The 12,494-nt window shown below is 46.8% G+C and overlaps 1 protein-coding gene across 1 annotated transcript in view; it reads left to right on the plus strand.

Moving 5' to 3' along the window:
- The window catches only part of LOC109903065 (uncharacterized), a 64,778-nt gene that overhangs the window by 20,087 nt on the left and 32,197 nt on the right, over positions 1 to 12,494 (plus strand). The gene's annotated exons all lie outside the window — the stretch shown is intronic.

Here is a 12,494-nt window from a genome sequence, read left to right on the forward strand (position 1 = left end):
CCATGTAATACTGTCCTCCTCTAACCCTACTCACCATGTAATATTGTCCTCTACCTCTAACCCTCCTCATCCTCACCATGTAATTCTTTCCTCTACCTCTAACCCTCCTCATCCTCACCATGTAATACTGTCCTCTACCTCTAACCCTCCTCATCCTCACCATGTAATACTGTCCTCTACCTCTAACCCTCCTCATCCTCACCATGTAATACTGTCCTCTACCTCTAACCCTCCCTCATCCTCACCATACAATACTGTCCTCTACCTCTAACCCTCCTCATCCTCACCATGTAATACTATCCTCCTCTAACCCTACTCACCATGTAATACTGTCCTCTACCTCTAACCCTCCTCATCCTCACCATGTAATACTGTCCTCTACCTCTAACCCTCCTCATCCTCACCATGTAATACTGTCCTCTACCTCTAACCCTCATCCTCACCATGTAATATGGTCCTCCCTTAACCCTCCTCATCCTCACCATATAATACTGTCCTCTAGCTCTAAACCTACTCACCATGTAATACTGTCCTCTACCTCTAACCCTCCTCATCCTCACCATGTAATATGGTCCTCCCTTAACCCTCCTCATCCTCACCATATAATACTGTCCTCTAACCCTCCTCATCCTCACCATGTAATACTGTCCTCCTCTAACCCTACTCACCATGTAATACTGTCCTCTACCTCTAACCCTCCTCATCCTCACCATGTAATACTGTCCTCTACCTCTAACCCTCCTCATCCTCACCATGTAATACTGTCCTCTACCTCTAACCCTCCTCATCCTCACCATGTAATACTGTCCTCGACCTCTAACCCTCCTCATCCTCACCATGTAATACTGTCCTCTACCTCTAACCCTCCTCATCCTCACCATATAATACTGTCCTCTACCTCTAACCCTCCTCATCCTCACCATATAATACTCTCCTCTACCTCTAGCCCTCATCCTCACCATGTAATACTGTCCTCGACCTCTAACCCTCCTCATCCTCACCATAAAATACTGTCCTCTACCTCTAACCCTCCTCATCCTCACCATGTAATACTGTCCTCCCTTAACCCTCCTCATCCTCACCATGTAATACTGTCCTCTACCTCTAACCCTCCTCATCCTCACCATGTAATACTGTCCTCGTCTAACCCTCCTCATCCTCACAATGTAATACTGTCCTCTACCTCTAACCCTCCTCATCCTCACCATGTAATACTGTCCTCCTCTAACCCTACTCACCATGTAATATTGTCCTCTACCTCTAACCCTCCTCATCCTCACCATGTAATTCTTTCCTCTACCTCTAACCCTCATCCTCACCATGTAATACTGTCCTCTACCTCTAACCCTCCTCATCCTCACCATATAATACTGTCCTCTACCTCTAACCCTCCTCATCCTCACCATATAATACTCTCCTCTACCTCTAGCCCTCATCCTCACAATGTAATACTGTCCTCGACCTCTAACCCTCCTCATCCTCACCATATAATACTGTCCTCTAACCCTCCTCATCCTCACCATGTAATACTGTCCTCCTCTAACCCTACTCACCATGTAATACTGTCCTCTACCTCTAACCCTCCTCATCCTCACCATATAATACTCTCCTCTACCTCTAGCCCTCATCCTCACCATGTAATTCTTTCCTCTACCTCTAACCCTCATCCTCACCATGTAATACTGTCCTCTACCTCTAACCCTCCTCATCCTCACCATATAATACTCTCCTCTACCTCTAGCCCTCATCCTCACCATGTAATACTGTCCTCGACCTCTAACCCTCCTCATCCTCACCATGTAATACTGTCCTCTACCTCTAACCCTCCTCATCCTCACCATGTAATACTGTCCTCTACCTCTAACCCTCCTCATCCTCACCATGTAATACTGTCCTCTACCTCTAACCCTCCTCATCCTCACCATATAATACTCTCCTCTACCTCTAGCCCTCATCCTCACCATGTAATACTGTCCTCTACCTCTAACCCTCCTCATCCTCACCATGTAATACTGTCCTCTACCTCTAACCCTCCTCATCCTCACCATGTAATACTGTCCTCTACCTCTAACCCTCCTCATCCTCACCATGTAATACTGTCCTCGACCTCTAACCCTCCTCATCCTCACCATGTAATACTGTCCTCTACCTCTAACCCTCCTCATCCTCACCATATAATACTGTCCTCTACCTCTAACCCTCCTCATCCTCACCATATAATACTCTCCTCTACCTCTAGCCCTCATCCTCACCATGTAATACTGTCCTCGACCTCTAACCCTCCTCATCCTCACCATAAAATACTGTCCTCTACCTCTAACCCTCCTCATCCTCACCATGTAATACTGTCCTCTACCTCTAACCCTCCTCATCCTCACCATGTAATACTGTCCTCCCTTAACCCTCCTCATCCTCACCATATAATACTGTCCTCTAACCCTCCTCATCCTCACCATATAATACTGTCCTCTAGCTCTAAACCTGCTCGCCATGTAATACTGTCCTCTACCTCTAACCCTCCTCATCCTCACCATGTAATACTGTCCTCTACCTCTAACCCTCCTCATCCTCACCATGTAATACTGTCCTCTAACCCTTCTCATCCTCACCATGTAATACTGTCCTCTACCTCTAACCCTCCTCATCCTCACCATGTAATACTGTCCTCCTCTAACCCTACTCACCATGTAATATTGTCCTCTACCTCTAACCCTCCTCATCCTCACCATGTAATTCTTTCCTCTACCTCTAACCCTCCTCATCCTCACCATGTAATACTGTCCTCTACCTCTAACCCTCCTCATCCTCACGATGTAATTCTGTCCTCTACCTCTAACCCTCCTCATCCTCACCATGTAATACTGTCCTCTACCTCTAACCCTCCTCATCCTCACCATGTAATACTGTCCTCTACCTCTAACCCTCCCTCATCCTCACCATACAATACTGTCCTCTACCTCTAACCCTCCTCATCCTCACCATGTAATACTGTCCTCTACCTCTAACCCTCCTCATCCTCACCATATAATACTGTCCTCTACCTCTAACCCTCCTCATCCTCACCATGTAATACTGTCTTCTACCTCTAACCCTCCTCATCCTCACCATATAATACTGTCCTCTACCTCTAACCCTCCTCATCCTCACCATGTAATACGGTCCTCCCTTAACCCTCATCATCCTCACCATATAATACTGTCTTCTACCTCAAACCCTCCTCATCCTCACCATGTAATACTGTCCTCTACCTCTAACCCTCCCTCATCCTCACCATATAATACTGTCCTCTACCTCTAACCCTCCTCATCCTCACCATACAATACTGTCCTCTACCTCTAACCCTCCTCATCCTCACCATACAATACTGTCCTCTACCTCTAACCCTCCTCATCCTCACCATATAATACTGTCCTCTACGTCTAACCCTCCTCATCCTCACCATGTAATACTGTCCTCTACCTCTAACCCTTCTCATCCTCACCATGTAATACTGTCCTCTACCTCTAACCCTCCTCATCCTCACAATGTAATACTGTCCTCGAACCCTTCTCATCCTCACAATGTAATACTGTCCTCTAACCCTCCTCATCCTCACCATGTAATACTGTCCTCTACCTCTAACCCTCCTCATCCTCACCATGTAATACTGTCCTCTACCTCTAACCCTCCTCATCCTCACCATGTAATACTGTCCTCTACCTCTAACCCTCCTCATCCTCACCATGTAATTCTTTCCTCTACCTCTAACCCTCCTCATCCTCACAATGTAATTCTGTCCTCTACCTCTAACCCTCCTCATCCTCACCATGTAATACTGTCCTCTACCTCTAACCCTCCCTCATCCTCACCATACAATACTGTCCTCTACCTCTAACCCTCCTCATCCTCACCATACAATACTGTCCTCTACCTCTAACCCTCCTCATCCTCACCATATAATACTGTCCTCTACCTCTAACCCTCCTCATCCTCACCATGTAATACTGTCCTCTACCTCTAACCCTCATCCTCACCATGTAATATGGTCCTCCCTTAACCCTCCTCATCCTCACCATATAATACTGTCCTCTAGCTCTAAACCTACTCACCATGTAATACTGTCCTCCTCTAACCCTACTCACCATGTAATACTGTCCTCTACCTCTAACCCTCCTCATCCTCACCATGTAATACTGTCCTCTACCTCTAACCCTCATCCTCACCATGTAATATGGTCCTCCCTTAACCCTCCTCATCCTCACCATATAATACTGTCCTCTAGCTCTAAACCTACTCACCATGTAATACTGTCCTCTCCCTCTAACCCTCCTCATCCTCACCATGTAATATGGTCCTCCCTTAACCCTCCTCATCCTCACCATATAATACTGTCCTCTAACCCTCCTCATCCTCACCATGTAATACTGTCCTCCTCTAACCCTACTCACCATGTAATACTGTCCTCTACCTCTAACCCTCCTCATCCTCACCATGTAATACTGTCCTCTACCTCTAACCCTCCTCATCCTCACCATGTAATACTGTCCTCTACCTCTAACCCTCCTCATCCTCACCATGTAATACTGTCCTCTACCTCTAACCCTCCTCATCCTCACCATGTAATACTGTCCTCGACCTCTAACCCTCCTCATCCTCACCATGTAATACTGTCCTCGACCTCTAACCCTCCTCATCCTCACCATGTAATACTGTCCTCTACCTCTAACCCTCCTCATCCTCACCATGTAATACTGTCCTCGACCTCTAACCCTCCTCATCCTCACCATGTAATACTGTCCTCTACCTCTAACCCTCCTCATCCTCACCATATAATACTGTCCTCTACCTCTAACCCTCCGCATCCTCACCATATAATACTCTCCTCTACCTCTAGCCCTCATCCTCACCATGTAATACTGTCCTCGACCTCTAACCCTCCTCATCCTCACCATAAAATACTGTCCTCTACCTCTAACCCTCCTCATCCTCACCATGTAATACTGTCCTCCCTTAACCCTCCCCATCCTCACCATGTAATACTGTCCTCTACCTCTAACCCTCCTCATCCTCACCATGTAATACTGTCCTCCTCTAACCCTCCTCATCCTCACAATGTAATACTGTCCTCTACCTCTAACCCTCCTCATCCTCACCATGTAATACTGTCCTCCTCTAACCCTACTCACCATGTAATATTGTCCTCTACCTCTAACCCTCCTCATCCTCACCATGTAATTCTTTCCTCTACCTCTAACCCTCATCCTCACCATGTAATACTGTCCTCTACCTCTAACCCTCCTCATCCTCACCATATAATACTGTCCTCTACCTCTAACCCTCCTCATCCTCACCATATAATACTCTCCTCTACCTCTAGCCCTCATCCTCACCATGTAATACTGTCCTCGACCTCTAACCCTCCTCATCCTCACCATAAAATACTGTCCTCTACCTCTAACCCTCCTCATCCTCACCATGTAATACTGTCCTCTACCTCTAACCCTCCTCATCCTCACCATGTAATACTGTCCTCCCTTAACCCTCCTCATCCTCACCATATAATACTGTCCTCTAACCCTCCTCATCCTCACCATATAATACTGTCCTCTAGCTCTAAACCTGCTCGCCATGTAATACTGTCCTCTACCTCTAACCCTCCTCATCCTCACCATGTAATACTGTCCTCTACCTCTAACCCTCATCCTCACCATGTAATATGGTCCTCCCTTAACCCTCCTCATCCTCACCATATAATACTGTCCTCTAGCTCTAAACCTACTCACCATGTAATACTGTCCTCTCCCTCTAACCCTCCTCATCCTCACCATGTAATATGGTCCTCCCTTAACCCTCCTCATCCTCACCATATAATACTGTCCTCTAACCCTCCTCATCCTCACCATGTAATACTGTCCTCCTCTAACCCTACTCACCATGTAATACTGTCCTCTACCTCTAACCCTCCTCATCCTCACCATGTATACTGTCCCTCTACCTCTAACCCTCCTCATCCTCACCATGTAATACTGTCCTCTACCTCTAACCCTCCTCATCCTCACCATGTAATACTGTCCTCTACCTCTAACCCTCCTCATCCTCACCATGTAATACTGTCCTCGACCTCTAACCCTCCTCATCCTCACCATGTAATACTGTCCTCGACCTCTAACCCTCCTCATCCTCACCATGTAATACTGTCCTCTACCTCTAACCCTCCTCATCCTCACCATGTAATACTGTCCTCGACCTCTAACCCTCCTCATCCTCACCATGTAATACTGTCCTCTACCTCTAACCCTCCTCATCCTCACCATATAATACTGTCCTCTACCTCTAACCCTCCGCATTCCTCACCATATAATACTCTCCTCTACCTCTAGCCCTCATCCTCACCATGTAATACTGTCCTCGACCTCTAACCCTCCTCATCCTCAACCATAAAAATACTGTCCTCTACCTCTAACCCTCCTCATCCTCACCATGTAATACTGTCCTCCCTTAACCCTCCCCATCCTCACCATGTAATACTGTCCTCTACCTCTAACCCTCCTCATCCTCACCATGTAATACTGTCCTCCTCTAACCCTCCTCATCCCTCACAATGTAATACTGTCCTCCTACCTCTAACCCTCCTCATCCTCACCATGTAATACTGTCCTCCTCTAACCCTACTCACCATGTAATATTGTCCTCTACCTCTAACCCTCCTCATCCTCACCATGTAATTCTTTCCTCTACCTCTAACCCTCATCCTCACCATGTAATACTGTCCTCTACCTCTAACCCTCCTCATCCTCACCATATAATACTGTCCTCTACCTCTAACCCTCCTCATCCTCACCATATAATACTCTCCTCTACCTCTAGCCCTCATCCTCACCATGTAATACTGTCCTCGACCTCTAACCCTCCTCATCCTCACCATAAAATACTGTCCTCTACCTCTAACCCTCCTCATCCTCACCATGTAATACTGTCCTCTACCTCTAACCCTCCTCATCCCTCACCATGTAATACTGTCCTCCCTAACCCTCCTCATCCTCACCATATAATACTGTCCTCTAACCCTCCTCATCCTCACCATATAATACTGTCCTCTAGCTCTCAACCTGCTCGCCATGTAATACTGTCCCTACCTCTAACCCTCCTCATCCTCACCATGTATACTGTCCTCCTCTAACCCTACTCACCATGTAATATTGTCCTCTACCTCTAACCCTCCTCATCCTCACCATGTAATTCTTCCTCTACCTCTAACCCTCCTCATCCTCACCATGTAATACTGTCCTCTACCTCTAACCCTCCTCATCCTCACCATGTAATACTGTCCTCTACCTCTAACCCTCCTCATCCTCACCATGTAATACTGTCCTCTACCTCTAACCCTCCTCATCCTCACCATGTAATACTGTCCTCTACCTCTAACCCTCCTCATCCTCACCATGTAATACTGTCCTCTACCTCTAACCCTCCTCATCCTCACCATGTAATACTGTCCTCTACCTCTAACCCTCCTCATCCTCACCATGTAATACTGTCCTCTACCTCTAACCCTCCTCATCCTCACCATGTAATACTGTCCTCTACCTCTAACCCTCCTCATCCTCACCATGTAATACTGTCCTCTACCTCTAACCCTCCTCATCCTCACCATGTAATACTGTCCTCTACCTCTAACCCTCCTCATCCTCACCATGTAATACTGTCCTCTACCTCTAACCCTCCTCATCCTCACCATGTAATACTGTCCTCTACCTCTAACCCTCCTCATCCTCACCATATAATACTGTCCTCTACCTCTAACCCTCATCCTCACCATGTAATACTGTCCTCCTCTAACCCTCCTCATCCTCACCATGTAATATGTCCTCCTCTAACCCTCCTCATCCTCACCATGTAATACTGTCCTCTACCTCTAACCCTCCTCATCCTCACCATGTAATACTGTCCTCCTCTAACCCTACTCACCATGTAATACTGTCCTCTACCTCTAACCCTCCTCATCCTCACCATGTAATACTTTCCTCTACCTCTAACCCTCCTCATCCTCACCATGTAATACTGTCCTCTACCTCTAACCCTCCTCATCCTCACCATATAATACTGTCCTCGACCTCTAAACCTACTCACCATGTAATACTGTCCTCTACCTCTAACCCTCCTCATCCTCACCATGTATATGGTCCTCCCTTAACCCTCCTCATCCTCACCATGTATATGGTCCTCCCTTAACCCTCCTCATCCTCACCATATAATACTGTCCTCTAACCCTCCTCTCCTCACCATATAATACTGTCCTCTAGCTCTAACCTGCTCGCCATGTAATACTGTCCTCTACCTCTAACCCTCCTCATCCTCACCATGTAATACTGTCCTCTACCTATAACCCTCCTCATTCCTCACCATGTAATACTGTCCTACCTCTAATCCCTCCTCATCCTCACCATGTAATACTGTCCTCGCTCTAACCTACTCACCATAGTAATATTGTCCCTCTACCGTCTAACCCTCCTCATGCCTCACCATATAATACTGTCTCCTTACGTCTGACCCTCCTTCATCCTCACCATGTAATACTGTCCTCTACCTCTAACCTTCTCATCCCTCACCATGTAATGACTGTCCTCTACTCTAACCCCCTCATCCTCACAATGTAATACTGTTCCTCGAACCAGTCTCATCCTCACAATGTAATACTGTCCTCCTAACCCTTCCTCATCCTCACCATGTAATACTGTCCTCTAACCCTCCTCATCCTCACCATGTAATACTGTCCTCTACCTCTAACCCTCCTCATCCTCACCATGTAATACTGTCCTCTACCTCTAACCCTCCTCATCCTCACCATGTAATACTGTCCTCTACCTCTAACCCTCCTCATCCTCACCATGTAATACTGTCCTCCTCTAACCCTCCTCATCCTCACCATGTAATACTGTCCTCTACCTCTAACCCTCCTCATCCTCACCATATAATACTGTCCTCTACCTCTAACCCTCCTCATCCTCACCATGTAATACTGTCCTCTACCTCTAACCCTCCTCATCCTCACCATGTAATACTGTCCTCTACCTCTAACCCTCCTCATCCTCACCATGTAATACTGTCCTCTAACCCTCCTCATCCTCACAATGTAATACTGTCCTCTAACCCTCCTCATCCTCACCATGTAATACTGTCCTCTACCTCTAACCCTCCTCATCCTCACCATGTAATACTGTCCTCTACCTCTAACCCTCCTCATCCTCACAATGTATACTGGTCCTCCTCTAACCCTCCTCATCCTCAATATAATACTGTCCTCTAAACCCTTCTCATCCTCACCATGTAATACTGTCCTCTACCTCTAACCCTCCTCATCCTCACCATGTAATACTGTCCTCCTCTAACCTCTAACCCTCCTCATCCTCACCATGTAATTCTTTCCTCTACCTCTAACCCTCCCTCATCCTCACAATGTAATACTGTCCTCTACCTCTAACCCTCATCCTCACCATGTAATATGGTCCTCCCTTAACCCTCTCATCCTCACCATAATAATACTGTCCTCTAGCTCTAAACCTACTCACCATGTAATACTGTCCTCCTCTAACCCTACTCACCATGTAATACTGTCCTCTACCTCTAACCCTCCTCATCCTCACCATGTAATACTGTCCCTCTACCTCTAACCCTCATCCTCACCATGTAATATGGTCTCCCTTAACCATCCTCATCCTCACCATATAATACTGGTCCTCTAGCTCTAAACCATACTCACCATGTAATACTGTCCTCTCCCTCTAACCCTCCTCATCCTCACCATGTAATATGGTCTCCTTAACCCTCCTCATCCTCACCATATAATACTGTCCTCTAACCCTCCTCATCCTCACCATGTAATAACTGTCCTCCTCTAACCCTACTCACCATGTAATACTGTCCTCTACCTCTAACCCTCCTCATCCTCACCATGTAATACTGTCCTCTACCTCTAACCCTCCTCATCCTCACCATGTAATACTGTCCTCTACCTCTAACCCTCCTCATCCTCACCATGTAATACTGTCCTCTACCTCTAAACCTCCTCATCCTCACCATGTAATACTGTCCTCGACCTCTAACCCTCCTCATCCTCACCATGTAATACTGTCCTCGACCTCTAACCCTCCTCATCCTCACCATGTAATACTGTCCTCTACCTCTAACCCTCCTCATCCTCACCATGTAATACTGTCCTCGACCTCTAACCCTCCTCATCCTCACCATGTAATACTGTCCTCTACCTCTAACCCTCCTCATCCTCACCATATAATACTGTCCTCTACCTCTAACCCTCCGCATCCTCACCATATAATACTCTCCTCTACCTCTAGCCCTCATCCTCACCATGTAATACTGTCCTCGACCTCTAACCCTCCTCATCCTCACCATAAAATACTGTCCTCTACCTCTAACCCTCCTCATCCTCACCATGTAATAATACTGTCCTCCCTTAACCCTCCCCATCCTCACCATGTAATACTGTCCTCTACCTCTAACCCTCCTCAATCCTCACCATGTAATACTGTCCTCCTCTAACCCTCCTCATCCTCACAATGTAATACTGTCCTCTACCTCTAACCCTCCTCATCCTCACCATGTAATACTGTCCTCGACCTCTAACCCTCTCATCCTCAACCATGTAATACTTCCTACCTCAACTCCATCCTCACATGTAAACTGTCCTCTACCTCTAACCCTCCTCATCCTCACCATGTAATACTGTCCTCTACCTCTAACCCTCCTCATCCTCACCATGTAATACTGTCCCTCTACCTCTAACCCTCCTCATCCTCACCATATAATACTGTCCTCTACCTCTAACCCTCCGCTATCCTCACCATATAATACTCTCCCTCTACCTCTAGCCCTCATCCTCACCATGTAATACTGTCCTCGACCTCTAACCCTCCTCATCCTCACCATAAAATACTGTCCTCTAACCTCTAACCCTCCTAATCCTCACCATGTAATACTGTCCTCCCTTAACCCTCCCATCCTCACCATGTAATACTGTCCTCTACCTCTAACCCTCCTCATCCTCACCATGTAATACTGTCCTCCTCTAACCCTCCTCATCCTCACAATGTAATACTGTCCTCTACCTCTAACCCTCCTCATCCTCACCATGTAATACTGTCCTCCTCTAACCCTACTCACCATGTAATATTGTCCTCTACCTCTAACCCTCCTCATCCTCACCATGTAATTCTTTCCTCTACTCTAACCCTCCATCCTCACCATGTAATACTGTCCTCCTCTACCTCTAACCCCTCCTCATCCTCACCATGTAATTCTTTCCTCTACCTCTAACCCTCCTCATCCTCACAATGTAATTCTGTCCTCTACCTCTAACCCTCCTCATCCTCACCATGTAATACTGTCCTCTACCTCTAACCCTCCTCATCCTCACCATACAATTACTGTCCTCTACCTCTAACCCTCCTCATCCTCACCATACAATACTGTCCTCTACCTCTAACCCTCCTCATCCTCACCATATAATACTGTCCTCTACCTCTAACCCTCCTCATCCTCACCATATAATTACTGTCCTCTAACCTCTAACCCTCCTCATCCTCACCATGTAATACTGTCCTCTACCTCTAACCCTCATCCTCACCATGTAATATGGTCCCTCCCTTAACCCTCCTCATCCTCACCATGTAATACTGTCCTCTACCTCTAACCCTCCTCATCCTCACAATGTAATACTGTCCTCCTCTAACCCTCCTCATCCTCACCATACAATACTGTCCTCTACCTCTAACCCTCCTCATCCTCACCATATAATACTGTCCTCTACGTCTAACCCTCCTCATCCTCACCATGTAATACTGTGCTCTACCTCTACACCCTTCTCATCCTCACCATGTAATACTGTCCTCTACCTCTAACCCTCCTCATCCTCACAATGTAATACTGTCCTCGAACCCTTCTCATCCTCACAATGTAATACTGTCCTCTAACCCTCCTCATCCTCACCATGTAATACTGTCCTCTACCTCTAACCCCTCCTCGTCCTCACCATGTAATACTGTCCTCTACCTCTAACCCTCCTCATCCTCACAATGTAATACTGTCCTCCTCTAACCCTCCTCATCCTCAATATAATACTGTCCTCTAACCCTTCTCATCCTCACCATGTAATACTGTCCTCTACCTCTAACCCTCCTCATCCTCACCATGTAATACTGTCCTCCTCTACCTCTAACCCTCCTCATCCTCACCATGTAATTCTTTCCTCTACCTCTAACCCTCCTCATCCTCACCATGTAATACTGTCCTCTACCTCTAACCCTCATCCTCACCATGTAATATGGTCCTCCCTTAACCCTCCTCATCCTCACCATGTAATACTGTCCTCTACCTCTAACCCTCCTCATCCTCACAATGTAATACTGTCCTCCTCTAACCCTCCTCATCCTCACCATACAATACTGTCCTCTACCTCTAACCCTCCTCATCCTCACCATATAATACTGTCCTCTACG

The sequence above is a fragment of the Oncorhynchus kisutch genome, unplaced genomic scaffold, assembly GCF_002021735.2.
Source record: "Oncorhynchus kisutch isolate 150728-3 unplaced genomic scaffold, Okis_V2 scaffold4000, whole genome shotgun sequence".
Lineage (NCBI taxonomy): Eukaryota > Metazoa > Chordata > Actinopteri > Salmoniformes > Salmonidae > Oncorhynchus > Oncorhynchus kisutch.